Below are 16,596 nucleotides of genomic sequence, written 5' to 3'. Positions count from 1 at the left end.
TGAGGGACAATTTACGCACCAATACCTTTTTTTCCTATAAGCCTAACATAAGCCACCTTGTCACCCCTTGCTTGGTCATTACTCACCACCTGTTCGAAACACTTAGCAAGTGTGGGATCCACCCTATGCGCAGCGACTAGACGCTCTCGGATTACCGGGAGAGTCGGTTCGTCAGTAGGCATGGCTGGGCCGGCAGATTGCGCTGGCTCAAGAGGAGGGGGGGCCACATTTACTGGCTTTTCCTCCACCACCGTTTCGTCTGCAAGCATTGACACAAACATAGTATCAGCCAATGTCACATCTGAGTCAGTCTTATGCGCCTGTGCACGTGTGATTGCACAGCTAGGGAAAATGTGAGTATTTATTACCTCAGGTGACCCTGCGGACTGAGGAGCGTCCATTACTTCCAGTGCAGGAGTCACCTTACCACCCGCGATATCGTTTCCCATCAGGAATACTATACCTGGTGTAGGTAACGTGGGACACACAGCGACAGGGAAAAAAACGGTGACTAATCTTGACTGCACATATGTACAGTGTGCACAGGGCGTGGAACATAACCCATCTCAATGCCACATAGTATGGAGCCATAACCACAGGCTGACTGGTCAGAAAATGGCAGCACAGTGTCTCGCAGTATACGCACGGGTCTCTGATCGGCAGGCTTATCAGTTAAAGATATCAAACCATCAAATACGAAGGGCTTAAAACAGTCATCTATCTCGTCAGTATCAGATGTAGGATTAGTAAGTGACTCTGCTTTAATTAAGCCGATGCCTTTCGGCTGGGACATATTTTGTGGCTGTTCCCTACGCTTTGGTGTCACACAGTTTGCAATGACGTGTCCAGGCTGGTGCCAGTAATAGCACTCTCTCTCCTCTTTTTCCACGTTATACACATTCGATGGCTGAGTAAAAGGTGCAGCTGTCACACGGCGGGGTTTGTCAGTAAAACCCGGAGAAAAAACTGATTTGTGGGTAAGCACATACTCGTCAGCCAACACAGCGGCAGCTGAGAGAGTATTCACTTTCTGCTCATTTAGGTACACCACGATGCGCTCGGACAAACATTTCTTAAATTCTTCCATCAAAATTAATTCTCTCAGAGCAAAATAATCCCCGGCTTTATAGGAAGCAATCCATTTCGCAAACATCATTCCCTTTTCCCTGGCAAACTCCACATGTGTTTGATTAGGACCCTTCCTATGATATCTAAATTTCTGCCGGTAAGCTTCGGGTAAGAGTTCATACACTCTGAGGATGGCAGTTTTAACGGTGTCATAATCAAGACTTTCCTCCAAAGAAAGAGCAGCCGCTGCTTCCTGAGCTCTCCCGTGAATTTTACATTGCACCAGGAGAGCCCACGATTCAGCCGGCCGCTGCAGTAATGCGCTCAAATGCGCCAAAATACGCGTCCACTTCAGTCTCCCTAAAGGTTGGCACTAGTGAGAGATGTTTACTCACGTCAAAGCCGGGTGGATGAGGGCCTACGGCCGGGATAAAAGCGCCGGATGCGTGCAGTTGCGAGTCCAACTCCAGCTGACACAATCTTATTTTCTCCTCCATCTCCAACTTCCTTATTTCCAGCTGAAACTGTATCTGCCTGCTCTGCTCTTTGTCTGTTGCCTCCAGCTGAAAACGAAGCTCTTTGCCCGTTGCCTCCAGCTGAAGACGAGCGAGACGGACCTTTAGTTTAGCCCCCTCTCGGGACTCCACTGAGCTACCAGGGGATAGTGCTTCATGGCGAGGCGACGAGAGCGGTGGTGTAAACCGCCTGTCGTCCTCACTGTCCCCACCCTCTCCCTGAGCAGCTGAAGGCTCCGCCTCAAGCTTCTGCGTCTCCCAATCTTCCGTTAACGCATCAGACATCGCAGGCAACACAAGATTACCCCGTTCCACCAACTCATCCACGATGACAGCCTTTAGATACGCTTTTAATAACTGCTTTGCCCCTGTGAGACTGAAGTGTTGTGCAGTCTCTAACAGGTCTTCCTTACGACACTGATCTAGCTGCTTGACAGAAGGACTGATTAAAAAGGACTTCAAATTAAACGATGCCATACCCAGGTGAACTGCACTCAAGCTTTTACCCAATTGTTACCACCAAACCCACTTATAACCCCCAGAGTCCCCCCCTCCCCCCTTGATCTTTCTTCTACAGCAGCTGAATTAACTGTAGGTTAATCTGAGTGACACGTTTACAGTTAGACACAACACTGTCATTGCAAGTGACCCTCAGTTAGTTGACTTTTATGTTCAACTGCTAAATTTGTTACTGATAAAAAAGGGCTTCTACTGTACCTAATTACCTTAACACTAGAACCGCCAGAGGTTTTTGTATAGGCCTACCAAAAAACGTCAAATCCCGCTATTAGAATGCAATTTTTAACAACATAGGGTGCTACATAACACACTTTCAGGAAAAGTCACGGACTGGGAGACTTTAATATTTTATTGAAAAAAAGTTACATTACACACACACAACACACATCACACAAATTGACCCGATTGGCGGTTCTAGTGTTAAATAAACTCACTAATTAATGAAACCAATTCAATACGCATTATTCTTATTCTTATCGTTCTTTATGAGCGCAGAAATAGTCTTAAAATCAGATCTGTTTTTTAAATGAAATCTGACGGCAGGCAGTTGGCTCTGATCACCTATGATAAATGCGCCACACCTAATCGCTGGCCATTCAGCCACAGAGCTCCCTCTATACAAATCAAACTGTAGACGATGTGAAAGCACCTATTGTTTTAAATAATGGTCGGAATGTGACCTGTGAGCCTTCTGAATTACCGTGGGACAGCACATTCTAAACTAAAATGTTCAATCAATAAAGTAACATCTTATCTTATCTTAATAATATCTTCATATTAATAATAATAATAAATCATACAGTATGTGTCCGAAAGGGAGCAGGAGGAAGCAAACGCAAAAATATACAACAAATATACTGCATATTAAAGCAAACGATTGTAAAGGTAAAAGTATGAGCATAACAAATAAAGAAGTGTAATGTAAACATTTACATTATTATTATGATTATTTAATATAATAAAGACTATATATTATTGAATTACAAGATTAGATATTAGGGGTCGACTAGGGGCCTGGCCGATTATCGTGGCCGATATTCCGCATTTGACCGATTATCGGTATCAGCCTTTTTTTAATGAAATTGCCGATAAATCTTTGGCTCCGGTGCGGCCCTTTCTCTGGCTGCAGTCACCACTCTCTGTACACGAGCAATGTCCCGCCCACAGCGCTATCTGATAGGCTATTACTGAAGTGTCAATCAACACTGAAGATTTTCCGTTCGGGAGCCAGCCAGAGAGGCGGGACCTTCTCAGATTACAGGCAGGTGCGAAGAACGCAGACACAGACAGAGGCATGCAGCAGCGCTGAGCGGCAGAGCCATACATGTGTTTCGATGGTAAATCAGTTGAAAGCCAAAGTTCAATAAACATCCCAAACCCCTATGCTGAAGTTGCAAAAACACCACGATCTTATGATCCAATTCTATCAGTTTCCCAGTTACACAGGGACGCGGGAAGTCAGTCATAGTTGGGGGTGCGTGCAGCGTCTCGCAGCGGAGTGGTGCGGAGGGGGGGCTGCGAGTGGAGCCTCGCAGTTTTTCAGGTTGATATGTGAAGCTCATTAGCTAGCCAACATGTATCTAGCAACTGTTTAGCAAGATATTAGAAGTGAGGCTACTAGACTAACGTTATGTCTACTGTAATAGCCTCACTTTTAATATTTTGCAAAACATTAGCTAGCACTAGTGTTTTACAGTTGCTAGCAGTTTATTGGGATTTTATGCTAGATAGACAGGCATTGTTTTGATATAATAAATTATTATTAGTTAAGCATGTCAGCCTGCAGCCCCACTTTTAACTCTGTCTCTCTCTAACTCATTGCACATCTATGGCTGCACTAAAAAAAGTTGTAAGATGTTTAAAAGTTCATTAAACATAATATATGCTTAACTGCATTTCAAAGACGTTGTGTTTGTGTTATTCTACATTTTGACACCAAGATTTTCTGATTTTACTGCAAATGTATAAACGCCCTCTTGGAAAATAGTGGGAGGGCTTAACATTCCTTGATACTGGTCCTAGGCAGGTCTTAGGCAGGAAGCTGTAAGCTGGAGTCTGAAATGAGGTGCTACATCTTTACTGCTAGAAACAGAAAGAGGACTCTAAAAATGAGCCTAGTTGACACACCTGAGATCACTTCCAGTCAACACTAATTGTAAGGAGGCTGCAGGTAAACGCAGCTAACAAAGGGGAAACAAAACACGCTACTCTAAACACATAACAGAACACGCTATGCTAAACACATATCACCACACGCTACTCTATACACATAACTAAACACCCCTAACACACAACACTAAACACAGTTCAGAAGAGTCAAATACAATCTACTAGCTTAAGTTTGACTTGTCCACACAGGAGCAGGATGTGTGAGGCGTCTGATCGCAACAGAGCCTCCTGAGTGATAGCTGTCCCCAGGCTTTGTAGCGTCATCTCTGGCAGGTGTGCGCTGGGATGGCACGGGTATTGGAGGTTGGCGCGCTCCAATCAGTATCTTCGGGGGCGGAACCAGGAGTTGGTAGCCACTCACGTTGAAGCAACCACACAGCTTATTTACATAACAGGATACACAGGACCTGAGAGGCGACAGCCGTGACAGGTAGAAATGTGTGTATTTCAGCTAGGCTACTTCAATAACTACAAGGAGAACATTACGGTAAGCGGTGGTGGGAGTTTGTTATTGAGGTGGGCTACTTCAATACACTCATAAGGCACTCATAAAGTTCATAAACACGCACACTCAAGCTTGAACATTGAAACAACTAAAGACAAGTTTTACATTCAGGTACAAGTATGGTTCATTAAGGTTCCATGTGTTACAACCTTCCTTAAGGCAAGAAACAAATAGGGAGGCCACACAGAGTTAAATGCCAAGCATAAGTTTATTTAACAGGTTAACGAAAAATACCTCTGAGGAATTGTGTACGTAAGAATAAGACTGTCAGTAGTGTCAGCAGTTTGTGGATGTGTGGAAGTGTGTTGTAGGCATGTTGGATGGTGCATCAAACCAAACACAGGTGGTAGGCTGAGGTTGCTGCAGCAGGCCAGGATCAGAATCAGAGACTGAACCTTGCAGCTGGGCAACCTTTATACCTTCTTGAGGCTTCGCCTCTAGATGGGCGGGCACAAACAGGACGACACTCCCAGCACCTGCCAGAGTACAACAACGCAGGGAGCACAGACAGGCAGAAGGGGGGAGGGGTCGTCACACATGTCTCTTGTTTAATTCATTGATAAATAAACTCATTCTGTCACCGCCACAATCAATAAAACATTAAAGTATTTATCAGAAAGCAAGCTTTTTTATCAACAATCTTTGGACTGTCTGGTAAGAGAAATTAGGTCGAATATGTGACATTTTCCTGAGCACAAAATCAATAGCATCTTTGTTGTAATACATTTCATAGATAAGCGAATCCCAAACAAATTAAGTACTTGAGCATGGAGAGGGATGCTGGAATGGATGTGAAATATTAGTCATTTTTGGGTAATGTTTTTGGGTGAAGAATGAACTTGAGTTTGAATGAATGAATATGATTGTCAAAAATGGAAATGGAGATATCCAATATGCACTTAGCAGATGACTAGGAGAATACTAACAGCTGTATTTATCCTCCATGCAAAAAAAATCAAGCATTATGCATTAACTTTATAGCTGACCAATCTATATGTCCTTAGAGAGAAAGGAAAGTGCAAAGTAAAAGGTGTTACTTTTGGACGATTTCAATGAGTAAAAGCTACATGCTACCTTCTAAGATGTTTATCATTTCCTCATAAACCCCTGATGTTTCGCATTCAGGCTGATAATGACTCTTCAATCAGAAGAGAAGGTTTTTATGTAAGAATACATATTTATTGCAAAGATACACAAATTAATGTAATGGTGATTTTGGCGATTAGGCCCCGTTGTGCAGGAAGTATCATTCGGGAGGGTAGAACCGATCCGATGAAACCCCCCTGGGGTCTAGACACTGGTGGCCGTGAATAGATGGTTGGGTTCGGTCTGAAGAGGAGTGGTTTAGCTTGACCCTGGATTCAGAGGGACAGGAGGTGAAAAGGGATGGAGGAGGGTTGCGTAGAGTCACCTGAAATGACAGCTGTCAGAGGGGGAGAGCAGATTTAAAAGGTTTGGCAGAGCGCTATGATAGGCTCTCGGGAATAGAGCGAAGTGATTTGTTAAGCTGGAGAGTGACGCCCCCCATCACTTATTGAGTCGAGAGAAGTAGGAATATTGAATAGACGGTCTTCCTGGTTGAACTTACGCTGAGCTTAATTTGTTTCTAAGAAAAATATTACTTAGTGATAACATTTTCTTTTTCTATATTTAGCTGTCTCCTCTCACTTTGCTTTCACCCACAACTTAATTATTCCATTGCAAGCATTGTGTTCTGGTAATTTGCATAAGGTTTTGAACAAATCATGCACTTATTTGGGGCTTTTAGCTTGTGGACCTGAAGAGCATAATTTACCTTCACACAGGCGTATGAGTGAATCTGGCTTCAGTTTCCCACCACAAAAGTGATGTATAAATGAATTGAACGGTTGTTGTTGGACAGAGTATCAACTAACACAATTGTGAATACTCAAGGACTCCCTAGAGGAGGGAGTTGAGGCTTAACCACTGGAATCCATTACCTTAAAGCTTCAGCCCTCAGAGGACTTCGGCCTGTCATCCCTCCAGGTCCCAGAGAAAAACATGGGCCATGGAGTGTTAAGGTCTTGCCAGCCTTTGGCTCTCCAGGGCCCAGATGTCAAATTGAATCAGGAATCTGGCGTACATGAGAACAACACTCTGCAGCTTCCTTCAATCCAGGCTGTAGAGACAGCAGTACAAACACCACTATATTATACAGCAGAGGCACAGTTAAGTGAATAGGGACTCAGTGTTTCCCCTAGGTTTACTGCATTGGCAGGTTGCTGCTCGGGTACCCCGGATTTTTTTTTCGGGGCACCCACATTTTTTTTATCCTCTGGAGCAGAGAGAGGAGCTGTGTATTATTGTTATTGATATCGTACAGTAACAAAGTATTTGTACATTAAAAAGTAATAAAGTACAGTGTTACACTGTACTTTATTACTTTAATTCAAACTGTATTCCCTTCTTATCATGTAGCCTAAACTTCTTCCTTTCATTGATACATTTAAATCACCTGACTACAGCATATAACATACCTGCTGCAACCCTGTGCTGCTGCTGCTTCTCTCTGCCTCATCCTCTATTGCTGGAGGCAGCTCTACCTCATCTGATCCAGGGCTGCCAACACTCACGCATTGAGCGTGAGAGTCACGCAATTAACCCATATCTCACGCACTCACGCCACACATGCCTTTCCTCACGCTAAGTTTTCGTCCAAAAATAAATGTATATAAAAATAAAGTGAAGGAAAAGCAAACCGAGCGGTCTACGAAATGAGACGGTCTTCTGGCTTAGTTCAGTAAAGTTGGAACGATATTGGGAGATTCTGATTTCACGGATCAATAACTCATGAACAAAACGTTATTCAGACAGAAATGACGTCTCCTAAGTTCCGTGGTAAGGTTGACAACGAACTACAATCACATTCTGATAAAAAAAAAAGCCAATACGCACCGTCCTCCGAGCTGGACACATTACATTGGTCTCCATCCGCAGCCGGAGAAGAAACGAGTGGTCAGGGACCGTTTGAAAAGTGCAACTCTGAAAAAAGAGAATACAATAATATTCAATCACTATTATACAGCTTATTACTATAACTCACCACACACATCAATAGTCTCCTGTTGGTCATACTACAGCAAGGAGTTTGGAAGAATATGCTTTTGAATAATCGTGGGGAATATTTATAATGTAAAATCTTCAATAAATATGGCATCATCTTAAATAACTTTACTATTATACAGTATATTTCTACCAAACTCACTATTTGCATTGTTGTTGTTAGCATCTGGTTAGCTAGCTGCGCTAACGGATATTAGAAGCTGTTTCTAAAACAAGGAGAGGGAAAGCTCTGTCCTGTCAGACTGAGAGAACTACAGCTCAGTGAGGTAAGGGACTCTGAGTGTTTAGTTAACTTTAGTCTAGTTATCTCAGTGGGTCTCAAACGTTTTGTTCACCATTTATGAAAATAAATGAAAAACAGTTATGAAATACTATATGACAGTAAAACAAGAATACAGTTTAAAAGGTGAGTGATTTGTAAAATATCCATAAAGAAAAAGAAAATCTGTTTACAGTTCTGTTTCATATGGGTGTTGAGAGATGTATCCATAAATTCCTTTTGCTCTCAAAGTGCACCAGATTGATGCATTTAACTTCAATACTGCTTACACCTATATGTCATTTTATATGCTGTGAGCTGATTATCGAGCCTTCATTGTAAGAGTCGCGGGTACACTGTGTATGTAGGTATTCCACTGTAGCCCCGGTACATTAATGGGAAACCCTAGTTTGTAACACTGTACACATGAATGTTTCTTTTTTCGGTTCACCAAAAAAAAAATCTCACTCCAAGCTGAACTCAAATGTTGGCAGCCCTGTCTGATCTCTGATATGAAAGCAATCGTGTTATAATAATAAAATAATAATGCATTTATTTTATAAGGCGCCTTTCAAGGCACTCAAGGTCGCCGTACAACAAGGTTAAAAACAATTTTTACAAACATAGTTAAAAGCAAAACACAGTTTAAAAACATAACTACTAAAAACATACAGCTTGCAGCACAGGTCAGCCATACGCTTGCCTGAACAGGTGGGTTTTGAGGTGAGTTTGGAAAGTGGTGATAGTGTCCATGTTTCTAATATCAGGGGGGAGGGAGTTCCAGAGGTGAGGGGCAGAGCGGCTGAAGGCTCTTGACCCCATGATCATATTGAGCTATTGGTGTGAGTCTAACATTAAACAAGCAGTCTGCTTGTCATACATTGCTGACGATACATTTTAAGTGGCAATTTGTTGAGTCACTGCCGCTAAATGCCAGTAGCATCAAGCTAGCAAATCCTGTATTAGCCTCACATCAACAGGTGTAGACAGAACATCCAATTATCCTGAGCTAATTTACTGAATAAACCAACTCACATCTCCTGTCTTTGTTTTCACCCAACTCATTAGACTATTCTTCTGCTGGCGTTTGATTGTTGTTTTCTGTCAAATTCAATACTGTAGTTCAAAACCGCGGAACCTGGTCACCATCTGTGAGCTATTTTTAGAATGCGCACGCTACGTTCGTTGTCGCGTTCGTCCACCTGGGCAGGCTGTTTTTGTCCTTCTCCCGTGACGATAACGGCTTGCGGTTAAAAAATAATAATAAACGAATTTGAAACGGGGGGGACACAAACGGGGAGACAGCAGAGCTGTTGTTCTCCTCCTTTCCTCCGCTCTTGTCTCTGATTGTGAGTGTGTGCATTCGCGTGTGTGTGTGTGTGGGGGGGGGGGGGGGGGGGGAGCGCTTGCTTTGTGTTTTTTTGTATCATAATTTTTTGAGAGTCTTGTAACTCCTAAGTTAGTTGAAACTAATACATCATGTATACAGTAAATACAATACATGATATCAGACCATTTATTACTTTGTAGAACCATCATTGGTGCATTGGTCTTCCTAGGTAGACCTATTTTATAATGCAATTCTCCCTTGCAAATCCATCAAGATCCATCAATTAGGACATTGGAGTGTTCAGTGGGCTTTTGTTGTCTCCTACTGTTTTCATTTGGGTTCACTCTATGGGCCACCAAAGAGCATTTAAATATCTAGCGTTGTCTTCACTCTGTGACTCTATATACTAAAACAGCATTTTGGTTGACGCCCTCTAAGAAGAATCCATCCCCCAAGCAAGTAGTAAAGCACCAGAATTAAGGGGGAATGATGTGGAACTTGGCATTCAGGCAAACAAGTTACATAATGTTGTCTCATTATACCAGAGAATATTTCCTTTCATTCTGTAACCTTCTATGGGGCTGTTACAGCTGCAGTGACTGCAAAGGGACACTCCTGAACAATGCCCTTATTGCGTATTTACCGACTGTCATTAAAGGGCCAGCTTTCGGAATAATGATTTATCCTTTACCCAATGATGCCCACAGTGCTAATGGGATGTAGCAATTCCTAAAGTTCTCCATGGACCTGTGCATTTACACAATTTAAATATATTGAGAGTTCCTTGGACTTCAAGGACTTCTTACAATGTATTTTGATTCATAGGACATTGATTATAATTGTATGTGCCTGTAAGTATATGCCAATATACTGAATTTGAAAACACTTCAGTAAGTCAGCTTTTTTCATTGATTGCAAATCAGTAACATACAGTATATTGCATAATTCTTGAATGTAAGTGTAAGTAATGGCAGAATTTGAATGAATAAGGTTCATAACACAACAAGGGGGCTGATTAGACTCCAGTAAACACAGTTTGCTCTCGCTTTAAATCTCTGTCTCTATAGCTTTCTCTATGTACTCTACAGTACATCTCACTGCTTCTTCTCCTTCTATACTGTAAGTAGTAGCTCTCAGAGGGAGAAGAGGGTGATTCCTGCAGAGCACTTCAGATAAGACACAGCGGGGAACTCTTCATCCCTCTCAAACGGTCTCACCCCTTAATATTCTGCTTCCCATAGGAAATAGCCGCCATTTATTCAAAAGCTACAAAGCCCAATCAAAGTGTATACTGTATATAGGAAAATAAGCCATGGCTAAATAATTGGCCTCTGCACGTGTGAAAAAAAAGAGGAAATGACACATTCAGTGCTTCTCAAATTAGCATGCAGTGTTATCCAGTTTAGCGGCCCCTGGTCTAGCCAAGCCCTGCTGGATATTGTTTATTGTGTAACTCATTTATGGAGAAGTAATTGGACAGTCTTATAGGATAATAAAAAATGGGGATTCATCGCCTTGCATTTTGCACCCAGTCACCCACATTGACTTGTAATCTGCATCACACTGGTCCAATCAATGGCCTTATGGCGAGGCTATTGAGATCCAATGGAAAGTAAAAAAGGCCAACCAGAAGACTGTCTATGACTATGTTTGATAGTTATTGCGCTCTCATTACCAGAAGGCCTGCAGTGTGCTGTCTGTAGTGGTGGATTGCTGAAATGCATAAAAATTCTCCGTAAGCACTTCATGACCTCACTGTTTAAATAGGTTGCTATATGGCTTTTCTCTTATTATTGAAATCCACCGCTTATCCAAACAGAGTATGTCGACCTTCAAAGCCTTTCAGGGGAATAAAGGGAAAACAAGATAAACATAAATAAGATGAACGGGTAATGGTTATGTTGTGATTCTGCCAACATCGGAGCATCCAGAGTCTAATAGAAGCAGAAATATGATCCCCACACACACACACACACACACACACACACACACACACACACACACACACACACACACACACACACACACACACACACACACACACACACACACACACACACACACACACACACACACACACACACACACACACACACACACACACACACACACACACACACACACACATCTCTGAAGTACCACAACTGGCACACTGACACAGACTTGGTCATCTGAGCAAAGCTTTGAACTGTTGTTGCACAAACTGCTTTGAACACCTAAGCACTGTCAAATCCGGTAGATCAAAACTGGTGTGTGTGTGTGTGTGTGTGTGTGTGTGTGTGTGTGTGTGTGTGTGAGTGTTTACTTATTCCAGTGTGTAACACTTTTTTAAATTTAACCTTGTGGCATTTGACAGTGGGAGGTGTTAATGAGTCATTGTTTCCCAGGCTGCTGTGTAGCGAGATAGAACCCGGCATGCTTTAGGGGAGGGAAAAGATATGTCATATCACACACTTTCTCCACACACTTCCAGATCACATCCTACACACACAGACACAAACCTAATGCTAAACTATCTAACTGCCTCCATGACATCAAAGAAAAGTTGATAAAGCAGACACCCATGCCAGACACGTACAGGTATACAAGTGTGTACTTACACAAACAAGCCCAAACAGGAATATTTAATAGATTTAATTTATTCAGAGTAAGATCTTGTGTATTTTTCTCCATATAATGTGTAGCTGTGCACCAGTGTCAAGCTGCAGGCTTTGGGGTAGCTTTTACAGATGTATTCAGTTCTCTCGTGAGCAGACAACTTAACAAGCTCAATACAAATATCAGAGGAATGCAGCTTAGATGTTTAAACCAAATGCAGTTATTATTGTGGATGAGTGGATTAGTAACTTTGTTCCTTAGCTATGCAACTAACGAATAAGAAGGAAGAGAAATTCTGAAAAAATATCAACACATTTTTACTCTCTAGTTGAGTTGACCTGTTTCTTAAAAAAGTCTGAAGGACAAGCAAGTTTTTCTACAGTGAGTGTGTACAGGCAATCATTCTCAAGGACCACCAGTGTCGTACTGTAGAAAGGCAAGGCAAGTTTATTTATATAGCACCTTTCAACACAAGGCAATTCAAAGTGCTTTACAAAAATGAAAGACTTAAGAGCATTAAGAAATAGTGCAGTGGAAACACTTTAAAGTGAATTTGCCAACCACTACACACTGACACAGTTGTCAGACACACCTGAAACAGGAAAACAAAGCATGTAAAGAAAGACAAGGTGAGATGTATACATCTTTGCACATCCTGCAGAAGGTTTCAGTTCCAGTACCAGTATTGGCAAAAAACATCTCTAAAAGCATCAATTCTGACTAGTAAATTTGATTATTTTAATCCAAAAATAGTGTGTTCTCAGAATTGACCTGTACCACAACTGGTGCTCTGGCGCCATGTTGAGAAATGGAGCCCTTTGATATCTGTTTCTCTCTTTGGCATCTGTTGCTCTCCTCGACTTCCCCTGCAGCTAGACCACTTGATCTCTCTCCTCTTTCTGTCCCTCAATTCCCATGTGGCCATCTTGCTTAATCTGGTTGGAAAGACAAGTTTTCAGCACTGCTCATGAATGTGTAGAGACAAATGGGAGGATTTTAGGGGAGGGAAATCGAGCGAGAAGAATGGCAGAGGCAGGGCAACCAAGGCAGTGAATGTGCAGCAGCTGTAATATAAGGTCATGCAGACGGAGGCGGTTTGCCTTAATTTGCTGTTAAATTGAGGTGATGAACCCCTGCCCTTCAAGGCAAGGCAAGGCAAGGCAAGGCGAGGCGAGGCGAGGCGAGGCGAGGCGAGGCGAGGCAAGGCAAGGCAAGGCGAGGCAAGGCAAGGCAAGGCAATTTTATTTATATAGCACTTTTGAGCACGTGGCGATTCAAAGTGCTTTACAGATTAAAAGCAAAAGACATTTAAGAACAAATACAGCATAAATACATTATTAAAAAGGCATGTAAAGACAGGCATAAAAAGCAAAGATAATGAAATAAAATAAATAAATAAACACAGCAGGTACAGAATACATGACTAAAAAAGGCATACTGTAGTGTGCCTTAATGTGTGAGTATGGGCAGCTCAATTAAAAGCAGCGGCAAATAAATGCGTTTTTAATCTGGATTTAAAAATAGGAAGTGTTTCAGCGGACGTGCGCGATTTGGGCAGTTTGTTCCAAATTGTTGGGGCATAATAACTAAAAGCTGCTTTTCCATGTTTAGTGGTTATTCTCGGAACAGAGAGCAGACCCGACCCAGAAGACCTGAGACTCCTGGATGCTTCATAGTGATGGAGTAGGTCGTCTATATACCTCGGTCCTAAGCCATTTAGTGATTTAAAAACTAGCAGTCGTATTCAAAATCAATTATTTGGCAGACTGGAAGCCAGTCTAATGATCTCAGAACCGGAGTGATGTGATCCACTTTTCTAGTGCAGCAGCGTTCTGAATCAGCTGCAGCTTTCTGATAGATTTTTTAGTAAGCCCTGTGTATTATTGCAGTAGTCGAGTCTACTGAAAATAAAAGCATGGATACGTTTTTCTAAATCCTGTTGCGACACTAGTTTTTTAATCCTTGATATATTCTTCAGGTGGTAATATGCAAACCTAATAACTGTTGTAATGTGACTGTTATTCAGTCATTCACACACAAAAATTCAGGTCTGAGTCCATGACTACACCCAGATTTCTTGCTTTGTGAGTTACTTTGTAGTCTGTCGACTGAAGCTCTGTGATTACTTTGAATCGGTCCTTCTTTGCTCCAAAAACAATGATCTCAGTTTTTTGTTTGTTCAGTTGGAGAAAGTTCTGAGTCATCCAGTCAGTGATGTGCTTAATGCACTTGCTCAGTGTTCTAATCGCAGAGTAGTTTCCCGGTGTAATTTTAAAATAAATCTGGGTGTCGTCTGCATAGATGTGATAGCTTAGATCGCTGTTTTTAATTATTTCAGCCAGAGGTAACATAGAAATATTAAAAAGCAAAGGTCCTAAGATGGAGCCTTGAGGAACCCTGCATGACGTATTTATCAGGGTTGATTTGTAATTGCCTATTGAGACAAAGTTTGTTCTGTCCTTTAAGTAGGAGCTAAACCAGTTTAGAGCTGTTGCTGAAACTCCCACCCAGTTTTCAGAGTGCAGTGGGTTAAAAGGTCTAAACACACACAAACTTACGTCCGCAGGCACTGTCAGCAAATGGACATACTAAACCAACAATTCAAACAAACACAGATTTATACTCAATAGTAAAAGTTTGCATGCACACATACACATGCAAACTCACCCTCCTGACACCTGTGCAGACAGACTGTGGGGTCAACTGCTCTCTTTCTGTGTGTCACTTAATCTTTGGCTCAGGGCCCAGCTCCATTCAGCACCATGACCTCCCTATGTGGTCACGCTCTTCCCCCCCCAGTAAAGGTAACACACTCTGAACTGTGTGTGGGCGCAGGTGAGTGTGTAAGAGTCTCTTTCTCACACACTTCCCGGTAAATTACTGGGACGCAATATTACTTTTTAATTCATAGCACAGCCTCTACCGGCATCTTACCTGGAAAATTGGCTCCATAAATTACCGTGAATATCAATCCCTGCTCCAACATATGACACCATGTACTGCATGTGCTAATGGGGTGAGATTGGGAGAACAGGAGCCTCGTGCGAGTGTGTCTTTCCAGTTATACAGCTAGAATACCTCTCGTGCTCCAGTACAACCTTTTTTTTGTCTTCTATCTGTAGGCATTTCTATTTCTTATTAATTGTGTGTGTGTGGCTGCTTTGAGATAAAATTCCAATTAATAAGAATGTTCCTTAAACTTACCGACAAGCTTCTCTACCTGGGGACTGTTTCTTTATATGGCCTCCTGATCTCCTGGGTTTCCACACTGACTATGACCAAGACAGACCGTACTCTGACATGGCATGACATTTCTTGACTTTTTTTTCTTGCTTTTAGACATCCAAAGCAATTTTGGGAGGTAAACAGAGAGGCAACGCTTATATTTTCAGACAACAAGGTTGGAGAAATATCTTTTTGACGGTTGAATATCCCACACCATCGAAGGTGCACTATTGTGAGAGTAAAATCAGTTTTATCAGAGGCAGTCACAATGCAACAGACGTTATGTCTAACTGAGATGCCATATCATGTGTGGCCAAATTAAACTCTGCTGCCTGTTGGCTATGGTCACATCTGAAACCGTCTCCATGCACGAAAGGCAATCAGAAAAGTTCAGTTCAAAATGAAAATGTTGTCATTATTTTTTTGACTCCCATACAGTGGCATTCAATGTTCCAGTTAGGTTTGTTGGACCCCCACACATCAATATAACACCATGGCCTCACCTCAGCCTTCTTTGAACCCTTTGAACAGAAATCTTAATGTGACAGACTTTTCAGAGCTGCAAATTTCCTTTTTATTCTCCAATAGATCTTGCACCATGGTCAAAGGGTTTTTGTAGCTCTGATGCTGCGGCTGCACATCGCCCAGCTCGAGACTGTAGTCCTACAAATCTCACTTAATGTGTAGGTGTGAGCGATTGACTGCATTTTCATTTTGTGGGAAACTATTCCCCTGAGTGAGAAGTATAGAACTTCAGAGGCAGTTTGATGTTCAACTGTGTTATATCTAGGCCTGTCGCGATAATCGATAAATTGACTTATCGTACGATAAATAAAAATGGACTCGATAACTTTTCTGAGCTCGATAAATTGCCGTTTACATAAAGATGTGACCAGCATTTTAGCCTGGAGCGCTTTGGCTGCCAGGCGCGCTGTGAGGGGCGGGGCTGACACACAGCCAGGTCAGGACACTCTGCGTGCACGTGCAGCAGCGTAGCAGCCAAATTAATAATATAGCGACAAGCGGGAGACAATGTGTGACTTACTCGAGGGGAAATTAAAGTGAAATGGAATTGGTTACAAAACCTACACATCTCGATTCTCCGGTGTGGCAGTATTTTGGATTCAAACCAAATCAACGAGGCGAACCTACGGACTGGAATTAGCCGGGCGGTGTGTCGCATTGGTTTAAAAAAGGTAGCGACAAAAGCAGGCAATACCACGCATTTTAAACCACCTAAAACACAACCACCCCATTCCGTTCCCCCAGCTGGGAATAAACACGGCAGCTGGAGATGGAGAGCCCCCGCCCGACAATGCAAACA

General features: G+C 42.3%; 1 protein-coding gene and 1 long non-coding RNA gene across 2 annotated transcripts in view; one reads left to right on the top strand and one right to left on the bottom strand.

Moving 5' to 3' along the window:
- cdh23 (cadherin-related 23) overlaps nucleotides 1–16,596 on the top strand; it is a 225,637-nt gene that overhangs the window by 89,452 nt on the left and 119,589 nt on the right. The window lies entirely within an intron of this gene.
- On the bottom strand, nucleotides 4,978–9,465 carry LOC307043532. Its single transcript, XR_013809402.1, has 3 exons — nucleotides 9,155–9,465; nucleotides 7,693–7,779; nucleotides 4,978–6,916 (listed from the first exon to the last, which is right to left on the bottom strand). It is a non-coding gene; the product is annotated as an uncharacterized lncRNA (long non-coding RNA).

The sequence above is a fragment of the Notothenia rossii genome (assembly GCF_949606895.1).
Source record: "Notothenia rossii genome assembly, chromosome: 6".
NCBI lineage: Eukaryota > Metazoa > Chordata > Actinopteri > Perciformes > Nototheniidae > Notothenia > Notothenia rossii.
Note: the sequence above shows the minus strand (reverse complement) of the source record. Positions and strands in the feature narration are given on the sequence as shown.